The sequence below is a fragment of the Stegodyphus dumicola genome, chromosome 5 (assembly GCF_044657685.1).
Source record: "Stegodyphus dumicola isolate Sdum_Otavi_A_Nest chromosome 5, ASM4465768v1".
NCBI classification, from domain to species: Eukaryota; Metazoa; Arthropoda; class Arachnida; order Araneae; family Eresidae; genus Stegodyphus; species Stegodyphus dumicola.
In genome coordinates, this window is record NC_140772.1 from 15,560,715 (window position 1) to 15,578,306 (window position 17,592).

General features: G+C 33.8%; 1 long non-coding RNA gene across 2 annotated transcripts in view; it reads left to right on the plus strand.

The window, feature by feature from the left end:
• The window catches only part of LOC146997057 (uncharacterized), a 103,558-nt gene that overhangs the window by 18,431 nt on the left and 67,535 nt on the right, over window positions 1-17,592 (plus strand). The window contains exon 1 of one of the 2 annotated variants that reach the window (XR_015041090.1): window positions 4,684-5,430. The exons of the other annotated variant lie outside the window; for it this stretch is intronic. This is a non-coding gene — a long non-coding RNA (uncharacterized LOC146997057). Of the gene's footprint in view, window positions 1-4,683; window positions 5,431-17,592 lie in introns of those variants that run through there. 2 annotated transcript variants of the gene reach the window in all.

Genomic DNA, 17,592 nt, shown 5'->3' on the forward strand with positions numbered 1-17,592 from the left:
TGAACCATGGGATGTTTTGTAAGCGTTTTTGTGGTGTGTGTTAAAACGTTTACATGGATTTGAATGGGTTTGTAAGAAGAAAGGTTCAGATGGTCACTATGTGAAGCGTTCGATCAGAAAGAGTACCTGGTTTGAAAAAAGTCATTTGAGTATGATTGATATTTTGATTTTTACGTGGCTTTGGGTGTACGAAGAGAACTCGAAAATCATGGTAAGTGAACATTTGCTTTTGATAATGCTTAAATGTATAACATGCTTTTTCTTTTTTATGTTATTTTATTGTTTGGTTTAAAATGTATTTTATTGAGATTATGTATTTTTTTGTTTGCCTATATTGTAGAATTGGACTTTTTAAGTCAAAATATATCGATGTGTACATGGACAAAGTAAAGGGAGTGCGCAATGCAAGTTTGTGCAAGGAACAGTACTCCGACAACAACTGAACTGTTTAGCACATTTACGAAGTTGTATAGGTGGCGTCAGTAGTCAAAAACGCCAGCGCCACCTACATATTTCATTAAAATCAATCTTTCTTTTCAAACATGCATTTCACAAGGTGTTTCCATATTTTTGTCCATCCACTGTATATCGATGTGTACATTGACAAAGTAAAGGGAGTGCGCAATACAAGTTTGTGAAATTCTGGGATTTTTTTTAGGTGAAAATAGGTCGACGTGTACATGGATAAAGTTAAAAGAGTGCGCAATGCCATTTTTGTGCAATTCGGGGATTTTTTTTTAAGTGAAAATAGGTCGACGTGTACATGTATAAAGTCAAAGGAGTGCGCAATGCCATTGTTGTGCAATTCGTTTTTTTTTTAAGTGAAAATAAGTCGTTCGCAAGCCAAAATAACGAGTCAAAGAATTGCACTAAATCAGTATCCATGTACCGCCAAGTTTCGCCAAGGGGTACCCTAAACTATATTTTTCCCCATTTTGTAGTGCTACGCATTTATTATGTTTATTTATTTATTTACTGCATTTTGTGTAATTGTTTTCATAGTGTACTTATTAGAAATTTTAACGTGCTATTTTTTTAGTAAATGTTTATTTCATATTGTTGCGTACGTCCGAGTGAATGCCCACAGGTCTGAAAATAAGTTAATAAAATTTATTTGGTACTTTTCCGTTTCGCCGGCGCAAATCTCGCCAAGCAGACTTTATTGGCGACAACATAGAGTATATACATAAAAAATGTTAGCAAATGTTAGTTCTAAGAATTTTTTTATTTTGAACGCATAAATATTTTAATATCGCTTAAAATTTTTTAAAAAGACAATAAATTTATAAAAAGACATTAATTTAAGAATTTACTATGCTTTTATGGCTCAACATCCTGATTCGCCGGTTCGTATCACGTGACCCCAAGTAATCTCATCTCACGTAAACTACGCTACAAAAATTCTAATTCTCTCAGTAATTACCTACATTAAATTCAAGTTAAATCTTAATTTGGAATACAAGTTTAAATGCACTACTTATTTCAATTCGTACGAATAGCTTACTCAGAAATTACGCAAAACCGCAGTGCTTTACTTCGCTAGTGCATTCTCATTAGAATGGATGAATTTAACCTTTAATTTTGCCTTTTCTATATTTTCGCCTTCGTGTGAGCGGCGTGATTGCATCCTAATTGACTTAATTACTCGAATAGCCTTAGGGAATAAAACTGAAATATCTTGTAAACATTCTATGTAATTGTATGCCAGTATTGAAAGAAACAATCAATCTGATAAAAAATGGCTGCGACTTTTTTTTGAAAACGAGGCGTGGAAGGTTACCAACGAGGATATTCCGTTTGGCGTCAGTTGTACCATTATTGGCGAATTTATTGCCTGCGCCAGCAAAACGGAAAAGTACCATTTATTTTTATCACATGAAACACTTCAAAGTTCTGGAATTTTCCACAGAAATATTGGTATAGGTGTTAAAACTATTACAGAATATAATATCTTCAAACTACTAAGAACGTTGAACACAACGCAATATAAAGAGAAAGCTAACCCGAAAATATTTCCGATCTCATGCTGAAATAACATTAATCTCACCCGATCTTCGCAACATGAGGCGATTTCTCACCAACTTGACAATCTGCTAGATGTTTCCCGAAAACGCATTTTTTGTTGCCTTTGAAATTTTTCGAAACTTTCACAAGCTTTCCAACAATCTAATAAATATTGGTTGGATTGAAACTTACAGTCAGTTAATTCACTTTCTCAGTTCACCAACTGCCCGATTATTTTAAGCACTTACTCAGTGACTATTGCTTAACTATAAAATTAGGCAAAGCAACAATCTTGAGTACTACTTTACTATTGGACAAGTCAAATAATAATCAGTGTAATATTTGTAAATTTTTCAGCACTAATATACCGATAGTTTAACAATAGAACCTTCTTCCTCAGCCAAGGCCATCTTGAGGAGAGATCCATCCAGATAGCCTTGCCTCAATGCCAGGTGCTACACTTAGGCAACTGAGAAACGTGGTTCTATAGTTAAACCATCGAAACTATTCCTGTAAAATTTACAAAAATTGCGCTGATTCTTTTTGCTTGACTTCTCCAACTAACCCAAATGACTGCTTTACTATTTTATTATAAGTCTATATCACCCCGTCAGCCTTTAAACTTTATGCATCACAACTCAAAATAAACCGTTAAAATAAAATATAGTTATTTACACGGCTACCTGCTGGTTATATTGCGCCAATTTAGTTTTTTTTTTTTTTTTTTTTTTTTTTTTTTTAACTAAAGCGTTATTTTTAGTTGCGTCTTTAATGTTCTTTCTTACTTCAATCACGCAGCGCTTTTTCCAGAAAATTTATGTAGATTTTAAATGGCAAGCGTAGGTGTTTAAGAGCCTTAATCAGAACTGTAGAAGAGAGCGAGTGAGTGAGCGAGAAACAACGACGCCTCATTCGAAGTATTAAATTAGCTGTTAGAGGATGACTGGCGGTAAAGCTGTCTGTGTTGAATTAGCTGTCCAAATGGTAAACTGCTATTGAACTTTTAAAAGCTTTATTACCCGCTAAGAAAATAAATAAAAATAAATTAAAGGGTGTTGGAACCCCAAAATCTTCAAAAAATGGTGATTTCGGATTTTTGCATTTTCAAATTCTCTACACTTTTATCTTTCTAAAAATACCATTCTTTAATCTCTATGAAAATTAGAACTGTAAAAAAAATCTGGTTTTAATTTGTCATATACTGCTTTGATCAATGAGGATTTTACATAAAAACGCGTTTTTCTCCAAACGTGATTTTTTTATACTCGATGTACCTTTTCTCAACCTGTCTGCTCACAGGTATCTAAACTTTTTATGGCTTATTTATTAGGTTTCCTAATATTTACTGAAATGAGCTTTTTGTGATAAACTTAGAAAAAAAAATTTTTTTAATTTTTTTGTGTGAGAAAAGTGCTAAATTTTACTATGCCTAACAAAATATTCTGTAATTTACTCTAAAATTCCAAATGTTTCAAAAGCTCATTTCGGTATAATCGAATAGGTATACTTTAATTACAGAAAAAAATTTCAAGCTTGTATCTACAGCAGATTTTCAGAAAAGGTACATCAAAAATGGCCAATTTAACATTGTCGGTATAGGGGTTTCTGATACCCCTTAAATAAAATTGAACTGTGAAATTCAATTGAATTTAAATTTTATTCCACACTATCAAGCAGACTGTTATCTCGTGATCTATTTTAAGTTAACTGGAAGCTAATTTGATTTTTATTCTGTGATTCTTTCGGAATGAAGAATAAATTGAAACACAGTATCTGTGAAATCGTATTCCAGTATCTGCGAATCTCATAAAAACTCGTAATATAGTAGCTCCTGACACCTGTTAGGATTCGCTTATAGCTTTAATGTTATTTTGTTAAAACTGAGTGCTTCAAATTTAGCCGCCTAAACAGGATAGTGGTTTGTGACTCTGATTACCGTACCGAATGTCGCGGGTTCGAATCCAGGAGAAACCATGGATGTTGTAAATGTAAAGCGTCTTTGTGGCATGTGCGTGGAGGCACACTAACTATGTATATGGTCGAAAGTCCTCTCATGAAGACTTGTAATAGGAGGAAGAGGGTGGGAGATCCTCAGAACCCCGCTTCCCCCAGGGTGCTTTGCCTCAAAATTGGGGTGGAACTGGGCAAAATCTCTCTGTCACCTGCATGGTTCCAAAGGCTGTTGCCAACGAGAATCGTAATTTTGTTACTCCTTGCCGCGATGAATTTCGTGGGAATCTGATGTCAGGAAAGCAAGAACAGTCCCAACAACAACTTTAAGTTTAATACAAATGTCGTAATAAAACTCAAAAGATTAACAGAAACGCAGCTTCCCTAATTTTCCTGTAATTGCAACATACATTCAAAGCACATTAAGAGCGAGATTGAAAAATCAGTCCACCGTCCCCCCCCCTAAGTGTTCGCGAAGCAGCAGTGGCTTGCTCGAAACTGGGGCAGACTGGAGCAAAGTCGAATTCTCATCTGCATAATTCTCAAAACTCTGGCTAATGACAGACGCAGTTTAGTACTCCTTGACACGGTAATAATTCATGGAAAACAACAAAAAATTGTTTTCTTTTTCAATGGCGGGCACTTGCCTAAGCCGGCACTGGCCACTCCTAAGCAAAGAAAGTTTACGTAAAGAAGGAAAGTCTCCATAGACGTAATGTAAACCAGTTTGTCTTCTACGCCACTAGAAAATAGAGGGACAATTCGCCAAGGGATTTGGCGACGGAATCTGTTGGCGAGAATTTCCCCCTTTGTGATGTACCTGGCCGAGATTTATCACCTCCACCACGTGAACAGGAAATTGAAAAGCACGGGTTAAGATGAATCGTTCTTTGACTTTTCGCGATAATTTAAACTCGAATTTTCGTGCTTCCTTGCTTTACTAGTTGAACTTGTATTATTCATATCGCAGTTTGATGTCTGATTTTATATCCGTCAATATGTAGGGAGAAATAATGGAGTCACACAGCTTTAAACTCTTAATAAACGTGACCGTCGAACCTGTTGTTACTTCGACATCAGCTTCGAGCTTTGGCGCTTTTTGGCGACAGATATTTCACGCATGCGCAGTTGTGTCCCTTTTCGTTCGGAGGGAGCCACTCCTCCTGCTGTGAAGCTTTCTTTCTCAACAATACATATTCTTTGTCCTAAGGCCAGATGTCGTGGTCTCTTTATTATGGAGACGACTAATAGGTGGGCCACCATTGCCTCCAATGAAGGGACAGACAATTTTTCCATCCATGCCTTCTTCGGGATTCGAAACCGAGACCTTCGGTATGGCAGTCAGGCTCCCCTAACCACTATACCGTCTGGACTGACAACAACGAATTGCTAAAAATGGAATTTGGATCTGATCAGTGGTGAACTTTCTGGCGAATTTCGTGAAATCTCCAAAACAGCGCAGCATCGCCAAATAAAGTAAGTTTGTGTATTGTAATTTATTATTCATAGTGATTTAGAAATTAATTTTCTATAATATTGTGTACATCTCAATCATCAAAAATGTTTTAGATTATAAGGGGGAAAGTAGCAAGGCTCTGAAGTAATATAAGAAAGCGTTAAAAGAAATCGAACTCTAATCTTTAGTCCATTCAAAATAAAATCAAAGAGGTGAAAAATTTATAAAACTTTTATTTTAAAAGAGAGGGATGACATTTTTAAGGAAACTACGACGCATTTTCTTTAATCGTGAGGGAAAATTTAAAAACTCCCATGCAACCATTCCGTTCACCATCACTTGAACAAAGTGTTCAGCAGTTTTACCCCTGCTGAACACTATGTTCAGCAGTGGTTTGCCGGTGGCCTTGGAGCTCTAAAATCCTGTAGTTCAATTCAGTTAGCTAATTGCAATTGATATAAAATAGATTACTACTATGATAATTTTACTGCACTTCTTTTATTTTAAGCATTCAATATGTAATCAGCGTCTTTGCTATTAAATAAAATAGTACTGTCTGTATCGAGTTAAAATGACTAAAATATGACTCATCGTTCCACAGTAAAATAATTCGCAGAATTTTTTGGAATAGGATCTAATTCTTCAAAGATTAAATTTCCATCAGTTAGTTACATTAAACTTTTAAAGTTCGTCTGAATTGATAATCAAAATAATATGTTTGCTCTTTTCATGTATTATTTTATATTTTTATTGCGTGAATCGATCAGTGTGACAACTTTCTTGATTTTTAAACATGCATTCTAAAAATAAAATTTGTCAAATAACGGACCCCAGCAGTGGCCGAGTGATTAAGACCACTGAATACTGGTAGTTCGACCTGGCTTGGGTTGGATCTCATGCGAACGGGCAGGCTGAAGGGTTAGTGTTTTTGACTTTACCCATGCGTGACATGAATACGAAAGCCTTTGTGGAGTCTTAAAAAGTCCTCCACAAAGGCATCCCTTCTCTTACGCAGATAGCCTTCTTACGCAGATTTTGTGACAGTAAAATAACTAACCAAACCGGGAAATATCACTGTATTGCCAAATCTTATTGTTTTACAATTTTTTGACTATTTATCTATGTAATATTAGTAACTACTTTTTTTTTTACTATTATCTGTTTCTATTTGCGTAGATTCATAAATATTTTTTCATAAAAATTGAAGTTTCAACGTTGGAAGACCTTCGGTTAATCTTTAAATTATGGTAACTTGGCGATTTTTTGGCGAAAATTTGGCGACCGACCCTGCTACAGCAAACCTGCTAGTTTTGTCTTGGACGCCATTTTGTTTTCACGAAGTAAAGGCGTGTTTTTTTTTTTACTCAACATTTTGGGCAGAATTGCACATACACGGTATCATTCATGTACACGTCGACCTATTTTCACTTAAAAAACATCCCAGATTTGCACAAAACTGGTATTGCGAACACTCTTGACTTCATCCATGTACACTGCTAAAGTCCTAGCTAGTAACCTTTATCGCCTTACCAAAATATCGCCAAACTACCTGTTACCATATTCGAAAGATTAGCCGACCTTCCTTGTGATATCAAAATGGCATTATGTTCTTGATTTGGGTAAATTTCACTTCGACCACAGAACAGATATTGCTTCAGATATCGCCAGTGAAAATAATACAGGAATTCTCATAATATTTTTAGGAAAAAATCTTGACAGATCTTTGAAATGACAAATTTCAGATACATGAACTCGCTTATGCACACATAAAATATTTCTTATGCATTGAATCACTTTGAATTTGCATTGATATTTGTAGATATGTTCAGAAATTTAAGCGAACCTATTTTTGTTTCAGTATGCACAGTTAAAAGTTTGGAAAACTCTAATAACTTAAGAAAATTTGAATTCTCAAAACGTGTAGCATGTTTTTAGCGTGTAGCAAAATCAGGGTCTCGTAATTCATTTTATCTTGTGGAAGAATTTAAATAGGTTTCGTCAACACATTTAGAGAAGTAAAGGTATGAAATAAAATTTAAGGTTCGTTTTATTGATCGAAATTCAATAAAATGTACCTGAATAGTGGAAAACCTCATATTGAGGAAAAAAATTTAAAAAAAAATCATTGTTTCTATGCTTTTGCTTTTACTTTTTTTTTTTTTTTTTTTTTTTTTTTTTTCAGTATTTGCACCGTAATCGTTTTTTAATGATTGTTTCCAGCTTCACTTTTCCTGCTATTTTGTCTTTTAAAGATTCTTGCTTCGGTAAAATCCTAGTATACGGTGCAGCCTTGGCGCGGTTTTGAAAGTTATCGCCAACACCAAACATGATCCAAAGAACGTCTATATATATACTATAGTGTATATACATAGTATATACTATGTATATACATTGTGTATACATAGTATATACTATGTATAACTATATATATTCTTCGAATGACCCATTTACTACTCATCGTATATGTCCAGTTTTTACTGCTCATCATCAAAGTCGCCAAAAGTAGCCAAATCCCGTGTGCACCGGATACTAGGATTAAACCCTTGCTTCTTGAGTGCTTTTGTAAATCAACATTTCAATTTTATAGAACGAATCGTATCAGTCTTTCGAATTACATCTGAAGTTTCAAATTTTCAGCACCTCAGCTCCAAGATATACAGTTAGCCACAAAAGTCTGCGTACAGACTAAATTTTAAATTAAAAAAAAACACTTAAAGCAATGAAAATGTATTTTAATCATTGCATTTTTTTTCTTCTATTAGCTAAAATTGTAAGCTTGGTTGATCTTTACATTATGGTAACTTGGCGTTTTTTTGGCGAAAATTTGGCGACCAACTCTTCTACAGCAACCCTCTATTTTTTTTCCCGCCGCCATTTTGTCTTCACGAAATAAAGACATGTTTCTTTTCTTTTTATCTACTGAACACTTCTTCCAACAATCTACTAGCCGAATTACACTTATGCTAGAAATTTTATCTAACAAAACTGCTTAATCATGACAAATATTCACTGCAAAATTGGGAAAAAGTGCACAATACCATACTCCTTACGCGTTTTTCAAAATAACACATACACATATACCATGTACACGCCGACTTATTTTTACTTAAAAAAACATCCCAGAATTGCACAAAAATGGCATTGCGCAGACTCTTCACTATATCCATGTACACTGCTTTTTTCTCATAAATTAGAAAAATTTCACGAAAATACATGACAATTTAATTTTCTCAATCTTTAAACCCGGTAAAAAGAACATATATGAAATTACCTGATCGCGAAAAAGTATTTACCCTTTCCAAATATGAACATTTCCACGTATAAAATAAATAAAATATCCAAAAACTTTTACCTCTAAATCATCTATTACATTATACACGTCACCAACGAATTCATACCGCAACCATTACAAATACTTAGTGTCAGATATTTAAATTATTTCCATGCACGTTTACTTCAACTAAAACGTATACCAAATTCCTACAAACATAAAATTCACAAAATAACTATCATTTAATTAAAATATAATTAAATTCAAAAACACTACTTAAAATATTAATGAGCACATACATTAAATTAATAAAAGTTACCTTACAATCCTAATTACTTTAAACTAAATCATTGCTAATAACCATTTTCCCAATAATACCAAATTCCTTTACTTCCACCTTACATTTAGAACAATGCATAAAAATAATATCCTCAAATAATTAAAAATACTAATTTACCTAATCTTCTTCAGAATCTTGATTACGTGCCCGATAAACTTTTCTTCTTTCTGTTTCAGGATCTTTAAAATCATACTTATATTTCACAGCAAGGTACCAGGTAAAATAAATAACTTAATACAACATCTTTATTTCTATCTCGCACAACCTTAAAGAAACATTTATTACTACCCTTTTCAATACCACTAAATACCCATTTCGAATTCACTTTAGTTACGGCCATGGGATCCAAAAATTCACGAACACTGTTTCACACAACACAGAATAAAGCCAAATACAAAATTTCCAGATTTTTTCCCGATTTCCCCCCTTTTCCGATTAAAGAACCGTAATTCGTCCATTAATATCACATGACATATCCCATGATCTCTCATTTCCCTCACGCAAAATAATGCGTAATCGGAACTGAGTACTGCTCACATTATTACCAAAGTCCCAGGTAGTAACCTTTATCGCCTCCAAAATGTCGCCAAGGTACCAGTTACCATATTGTAAAGATCAACCGTAAGCTTAAATAAAAAGTAAATAATATCAGTGTAATACTTTTTACACTTTTTTAAAAATATATTTTGTCAAAAAAACGCAGAAATTACCTCCAATAAGTCTGCGTACACTTTCAAAAAAAAAAGCAAAATATAAGTTTTTTACATTACTTCAATACTTTGTAGGATATCCTTTATTCTTCAAAACACTTGCAGACGTCTGGGCATTGACTGAACCAGGTTTTCAGTATCATTCGACGTAAATTTCGCCCATTCTTCCTGCAATTTACTAAATAGCTCATTTCGCGATGTAATATTGTGTTTTCGAATTCGTTTCTCCAATTTTGCCCACAAATGCTCGATTGGATTGAGGTCTGGTGACTGTGGAGGAGTACGTAAGTGTCTTGGAGTGTGATATAGGAGATATTCCTTCACAATTTTAGCTGTATGTTTCGGGTCGTTGTCTTGTTGGAAAATAATGGTATTGGAAAGGTTTAAATTTCGGGCACTGTCTCGTAAATTTTTCTTCAGAATATGCAGATAAATATACTTATCCATAACTTTATCAATAATGTGAAAATTTCCAACTTCTTTCGACGACATACACCCCCATACCATCACACCGCCAGCTCTATGTTTGACAGTTGGATTTAAATTTCTCAGATTCAGTTCTGTTCCTATTTTCTCCATACCATAGGGTAGCTATTAACTTTAAATAGTGTAAATTTACTTTCATCTGACCAAATTACATTGTTCCAAAAGTCCTGCTAAGAGTTTAAATATGTTTTGGCAAAAGCAATTCTTTTCTTTCTATTTGTCTGGGAAATGTATGACTTAGACCTAGGTTTGCGTCCATGATAATCGGCCTTTCGCAGCACTTGCCGTACAGTTTCAGGAGAAATTTCCTTGTTGCTAGTTAAAAAAATGTCTTTTGTAATGCTTGCAGCAGAAAGTTTAGGATTTTGTTTAATTCGTAAAAAAATTTTTCCTTCTTCTCTCTGCGTTAGCTTCTTCGGTCTCCCACATCATGGTTTTACAGCAAGACTACCAGTGTCAAGATAGTTTTGAATAACTCTGCACACTAGAAAATGGTTTTCCAATGGTTTTACCAATATAACGAAGAGTTTTACCTTCATCTCTCGATTTGATAATTAGTTGTCTCGTAACTAAAGGAATTTCTTTATTGGTTGTCATTTTCGTCAAAGAAAATAGAAATAATAACTTCCAGTCAACGTGAAATTTGCTTCGGAAGTCAATGACCTTCAAAGTGTAACCTTCTTTGCATTCTCAAGTTTGAAGTTTAAAAGTTAGATAAGAAATTCGCCGCCTTCTTCGCGTTGTACGCAAACTTTATTGGCTTTGATTGCTGGCCACTTATCTTTTAAAAATTAGTGTGCATAAATTAGTAAATATGGAAATATTACAGTTAAATAATTTCAAAGTCCCTTATTGAAACTCAATATTTAAAAAATAAAACTTTTAGAAACTACCCTTTTCGCAACTTAAAATTTGGATTTGATATTACTTTTCTTGATGTACACAGACTTTATTGACTAACTGTAAGTTCTTTAAAATGTAACTACTCGTATATCCTGTTCTCCAGTTTTCAACTATTTTATACCAACAAACCTATTATTAGAAGCATTGATCTATCCATGCATGCTGGTTTGATTTTGGGTTTTATGAGATTACTGCAAAGTACTCGAGGGCTATCTGCCTTAAGGGAGGGATGCCTTCGTGGATGACTTTCTAAGGGAAACTGGCTCGTATAATACTATACACAGGGCAAAAACCGCGAAAACGCCCATGCAGCCAGCCCATTCGCGGGATTCGAACCGCGGGAACTACCAGTGTTCAGCAACTTTTACCGATGGGCAGCTGATGGGCCTCCATGAATACTGTCAAGTTAACGATTCTTCAAATTCAGATCTCTAAAAAGTATTTGTTTACTAACAGTCGTAATTCTGAATTAAAATGCTTATGCTTAATACTATTGACATAAGCATAATAACAATTAGAAGAAAATTTTAAAGGTTCAGAATTTTAAGTCGTCCAAAGGGGTTTTTTAAGGTTTTTTTTTACGCTTGCAGTTACAATCAGTTCTGCTAACCCTTTTTTTTTTTCATTAGCCTTTTTAATAAAGCATTATTTATTTATCACTTATGTTACATACAATTCAATAGCAAAGCTACAAAAATTTTAAAACCAGTATAACATTTAGAATTCCCGATTGCAGCGTTCAATGCTACCATGTATTTTTCCGTTTCCTTTAGTCATTTTCAACTTCATGGTATCAATGCTCAGTTTTGTTACTAAGATTGTTTTACATAATTTTTTATCTTCTTATTATTAACGATTTTATCTGTTTACTATTTAAATATCACATTCTTGACGCGTACGGCTCATAAAATTCGATTCAAGAGCAAAATATCAAAATGTTTTAAAACAGCATGTCTTTAAAATTTTCGATTTCTAGAGTCTTGCGCGCTGGAAATTTAATTTTTTCTGGGGGGGATGGGGGAAAGATCGTACAATGCTGCCATTGTTCGTTTTCAAATCGTTGAATTTGTCAATCAAAAATTGCTTAAAGTTTTACAAAATGTGAAATAGATAATAAAACAAGTTCGAAATTCAAAATTCGATTTTCCAGGTGCCCATGCTCGAGCAAAGGTCTACGTCGTTCAAAATTTGATGGCTATAGGTAGCGTTGTTTTTCACAATGCGAGAAAAATGCATACATTTATGCAAATTCTTTATTATTTAATTTATTTAAATGCTAGCGGAAGTATCCAATGTCATTTAATTTGGATTGAGAGTAATGCATTTAACAACAGAGGGAACGATACCACTGTAATACTTCTCTAATAACGATGCAAAAAATATGATTCGTAGTCATACATGTTTCAGTCTGATGCGGTATGGAATCTATATAAAAAAGTTCGATAGAAAATGAAGCTAATTCTCTCTCATTATATCAGCAATAATGGCGCGCAGTTTTTAATGACTTTCGTCTTTCTAATCAAATGGTCGTAAAAGCTCAAGTTCCATCCAATATTTCACCTATATTCAATTTCAGTCGATTCAATGTGGCAAAACATTTATCATAATTTATCTTAAATCAATAACGCGAACAAACACACAAACAGGCATTTTTCTTTATACAGTGGGTACAAAAAGTACTTGCACACATGCATTTTTGTTCACAATTTATAAGAAAATGAATTAAGAAATACAAAAATTGGCATTTAAAACATAGAATAAGCTTATTCATTTAAATTAATTACAAAAAATATAATAACATTAATAAAAAAATATTTTTGCAACAATATTAAAATATCTTATGTCAAAAAAGTATTTGCACACTCAACTCAACGTTAGCAAATTTGAGTTTTTATGCTATTATTTGACAGTCCTCCCGCAGTAAATAACATATGTAAGACGACTATAAAAGGAGGTGTTGTAGAAACGTTATCAGTTGATTGTCGATTTCAAACTGTAATGGCACCTAAGAAAACTGAATTGCCGATTTCGTTGCGAGAAAAAATTGTTTCTCTACGTGAAAATGGCCTAAGTTATCGAAAAATAGGTAAAAAAAAGTACATGTTTGCTTCTCTACTGTTCGGTATATTATAAAACGTCATAAAGAAAGAGGATCTACATCAAATAACTTGCGCTCTGGACACTCAAAGAAACTTTCACTGCGAATGAAGTGAAAACTCATAAGAGAAGCATCGAAAAATCCATTTATTAGTGCAATTACTTTAGCCAATGATGTCACTTCAACATCTGGAGTTCAAATCTGTGCCCAAAGTGTTCGAAATGTTCTGCACGATGCACACATTTATGGGAGATCTCCAAGGAAAAAACCTCTCATAACTGAACGAAATAGATTGAAGAGACTTGAATTCGCTAAGGAATATATCAATAAGCCAATTGATTTCTGGAAAAATGTCATATTCTCCGACGACAGTAAATTCAATATCTTTAAATCAGATGGCAGGAAATTAGTTTGGAGAAAACCTTGTACTGCTTTTCATACCAAAAATATGTTACCTAAAGTTAAACATGGAGGAGGTTCTGTTATGATTTGGGGGTGCATGGCTAGCAAAGGAGTTGGTAATTTGTGTTTCATTGATGGGAATATGACAGCTCGAACCTATATTGATGTGTTGCGAGATAACTTGCCACAAAGTGCAATAAAATTGGGTATCAGTAATTCGTACTATTTTCAGCTAGACAATGATCCCAAGCACACTGCCGGTATAACACGTTATGTGGTTGCTTTATAATGTTCCCAGAAAACATGCCCCTCCACCACAATCACCAAACTTAACTCCTTTGGAATATTTATGAAATTCTTTGGATTTAAAAATGAGAAAAAGGAAGATTTCAAGCAAATCTGTCCTTATTGAAGAGTGATAGAATACTGATCCTACTGTTGCAGAAAATTTAATTAAATCAATGTCAGCAAGATTACAAGCAGTAATAGATGCTAAAGGAATGCATACTAAATATTAGTTATTTGAAATTTGCTTATATATTTTATTTCTTTTGTATTCATGCAGTTGTGCAAATACTTTTTTGATACGAGATATTTTAATTTTTGTTACAAAAAAGCATTGTTATTTATATTATTGTAATTTGTCTGTTTGTTTTGGATGATTAAACTTATTCTGATTTGGCAATACCAATTTTTTTATTTCTTAATGCTTCTTTTTACGAATTTCAAACAAAAATGTAGGTGTGCAAATACTTTTTCTACCCACTGTATGTATGGATTTTGTAGAACTTATAAATTTTGATGAACAAACTCTACGATTTGAAAACAAGCAGTAGCAACACTTTTCGAAATAAAACATTTTTATCTCCAACGCGCAAGACTGTTGCCACTCGGAAAAATGAGTGCACAAATTAATGTTTTCGGAGTTTTTTATTAATACCTCGGCTGAGTAAAGTCGTACGCAATCGAAATGGCTTCCTACGAATTTTCGCAAACGTGAATAATGTATTTAATGTTTTGCAACGATATTTTATTTCATCGTAAAACTTAGAAATTTTTTATTAAATAAACTCTAGGATTTGAAAGCGAACAGTGGCAACAACTTTTGAAATAAAGCAGATTTTTCATCTCCAGATTTCATTGCGAGACTGTTGCCACCCGGGAAAATGATGCCGAAAATTATCGTTTTTCCAAGTTTTTAATTAACACATTAAAGGCGGGGGGTCTTGACGAAAGTATGCTAGGTAACCTCGGCGACCGCTTCGCCTCGTTTTTCGTCTTAGAGCGGGGCGATATTTTCTGTAATCATAAAAAAATTTAGACTTAAAAAAGTTTATTCAAACTCTTGAAACTACAAGAAATATTAAAAAAGAACTAAACGCTAATTACAAAAATGTTTTAAAATACATATTTATGAGAAGAGTCTAGTATTTTTTATGAATGTGATAATGTTGATAACACTCGCCACGGTGAAGAGAAGCACTGCAAAACTCGCATTTGAAGCAAGTCAACTTTCTTTTTTTATGTGCCACACAAACTACGCAGTTTCGTTGAGCATATAGCTTTTTGCCTTTATCCGAATTAATTTGTGCTTTTTGATGTCCAGCGAAAAACATCCAGGCGGATCAATTTTATATCGTGGAGTTCGTAATGCCGAGTTCGATGTACCAGGTTGTGGCTCTTCAATGTCCATCAAATCGTCTGCATATATATCTTTATTTTTACGTGAAACCATATTGAAGGATTTCAAAATTTACTGTAAGTAGAATTTGAACAACCGAACAGCTTCAAACTACAAAACATACTAAATGTAAAGTGGCGCTTGCAAACCACATTGCGCAATCCATGCGCAAGCTGCAGTCGAGATAAATGCGCAAGCTACAACCAAGATGCGCAAGCTACAATTGAGATAAATGCGCAAGCTACAGTCGAGATAAATCGTATTACTACGACTCCCGCCTTTAAGTTACAGTCGAGACAAATCGTAGCGCTACGACTTCCGCCTTTAAGCTACAGTCCATCGTAGTACTACGACTCCCACCTAGAGCTACAGTCGAGATAAATCGTAGTACTACGACTCTCGTCTTTAAGTTACAGTCGAGATAAATCATAGACTACGACTCCCGCCTTTAAGTTACAGTCGAGATAAATCGTAGTACTGCGACTCCCGCCTTTAATGTGTTAATATCTCTGATTTTAGCTCTCTTTTTTACTTCCTTGTACGAAATAACAAGGAAATATTGTAATCGCGAAAAGCTTCAGGCAGCATATTTCAACGAAAATATCCACTTTGACCGCTTTCGAATGCAATTTAACGATGTTTTTGCGTGATATCTATACGTAAGGACAGAATAAAAGACTCTTTTCCTCCAAAAAAACTAAAAAACTGCTTTAAAATGAATTCTGAAGAGAATTTTTCGTGGCTTCTGTACGAACGTACGTACGTACGTATCTCGCATAACTCAAAAACGAATAGCCTTAGAACGTTGAAATTTTGTATATAAGACTACTATAACATGTAGATGAGCACCTCGTATTTTGGTTGCAATCGGCCGCACCAAACGTATATAAATATATTTATATATATATCCACTCTGTTACCCGGCTCAGTCATCTCAGTTTCTTTACTCTTATATGTTTGTAAATTTTACATTTTTGACTTTAAAAATGATTGAATTATGTTGCTTTTATCTTCCGGTTAAAGTTTTTATGCCTTTCGTAATTCTGGAAGCGATATTTGTACAATTATCAACAATTTAAAAGCTGTTTAAGTGCGGTTAAGTTTTAAATAACATGGCGGACATATTTGTTTACATTTTAAACAGCAGAATTGTAGATTTGTTGCCAATCTAGAGAGACTAAGCTTCGCAACACAAAAATAACGCCTTCATTTATTATTGCGAATTAAATCATGCTTAATGCTTTCTGGAATTTTTTCGAGGAAATAAGTATTTAAGATTTACTTGGTAACTTTTTATATAGATATTTTGAGTTTTTTTGTAGTTTTGCCTTGTCGCGAAGTGAAAACTGAATTAATTGAATGAGATATACTCAATCGTCTGTGGAAAAACTATTTCCTTTTCGTTTTGTTTGCTTAATTTCTTTTATACATCGTTCTAGCTTTATTATAGTATTTGAATAGAACATGTGGCAACGATTAGATAATTCTTTAAATGATATAAATTTTGTGCATTCTGAGTTATAATATGAACGAAATATAGTACTGTTAAGTAAACCTAGCGCCAGAGTGTCGCTATGATAAACACAGTGAATTTTAAAGAATGCTTTTATTCTATTGTGGTTTATGCGCTGTCGGCGAAGTAGGTTTAACTCAATCTAATAAGTTAAATGAAATGCAAAAAAAAATGCGTATAATTTAATATTCCGTAGAAGGAAGTGATGTGGTGTACACATCAGATTTTTTTGGAAAAAAAGTCAGGACCGACTTTTCAGGACCGAGAAAAGAATTGCAGAAAATTTGGTGGCGATAGCTATGGTAGTGATTGAGTTATTGAACAAACACGCAGACTTTCTTATAGATAATGCAAGGTGAAAATATTTGGTGGCAACAATTTGAAAAGTGATACAACGCATTTAAGTGTTTCAATTCAAAATGCTGTTTTGAGACTAACATCTCTTTTGAGCTAGCAATAGTTCTTCTCTTCGAAAACCCATAACATCCTTTTAATGCTCGAAAGACTTTTAAATAGTTTTAAACTATCAAATAAACTAACCCTCAAAATTCAGCGGTAAATAATTTACTGAACATGCTCGGTTTATGCATAGAAATGGGATATATTTTCATTTACTGCAGTTCTGAAGAAAACTGAGTTATATTCAAGTGGATTCCCGGAAGAAAGAACTATTAATCCTTTAATTATTGAAGAAGGCTAAGTGATCTTACATTGATAGAAAAATCAATACGACTCTCTTCTAACTTCTCGAGTTCTTTTCCCTCTGCCCTTATTTAAT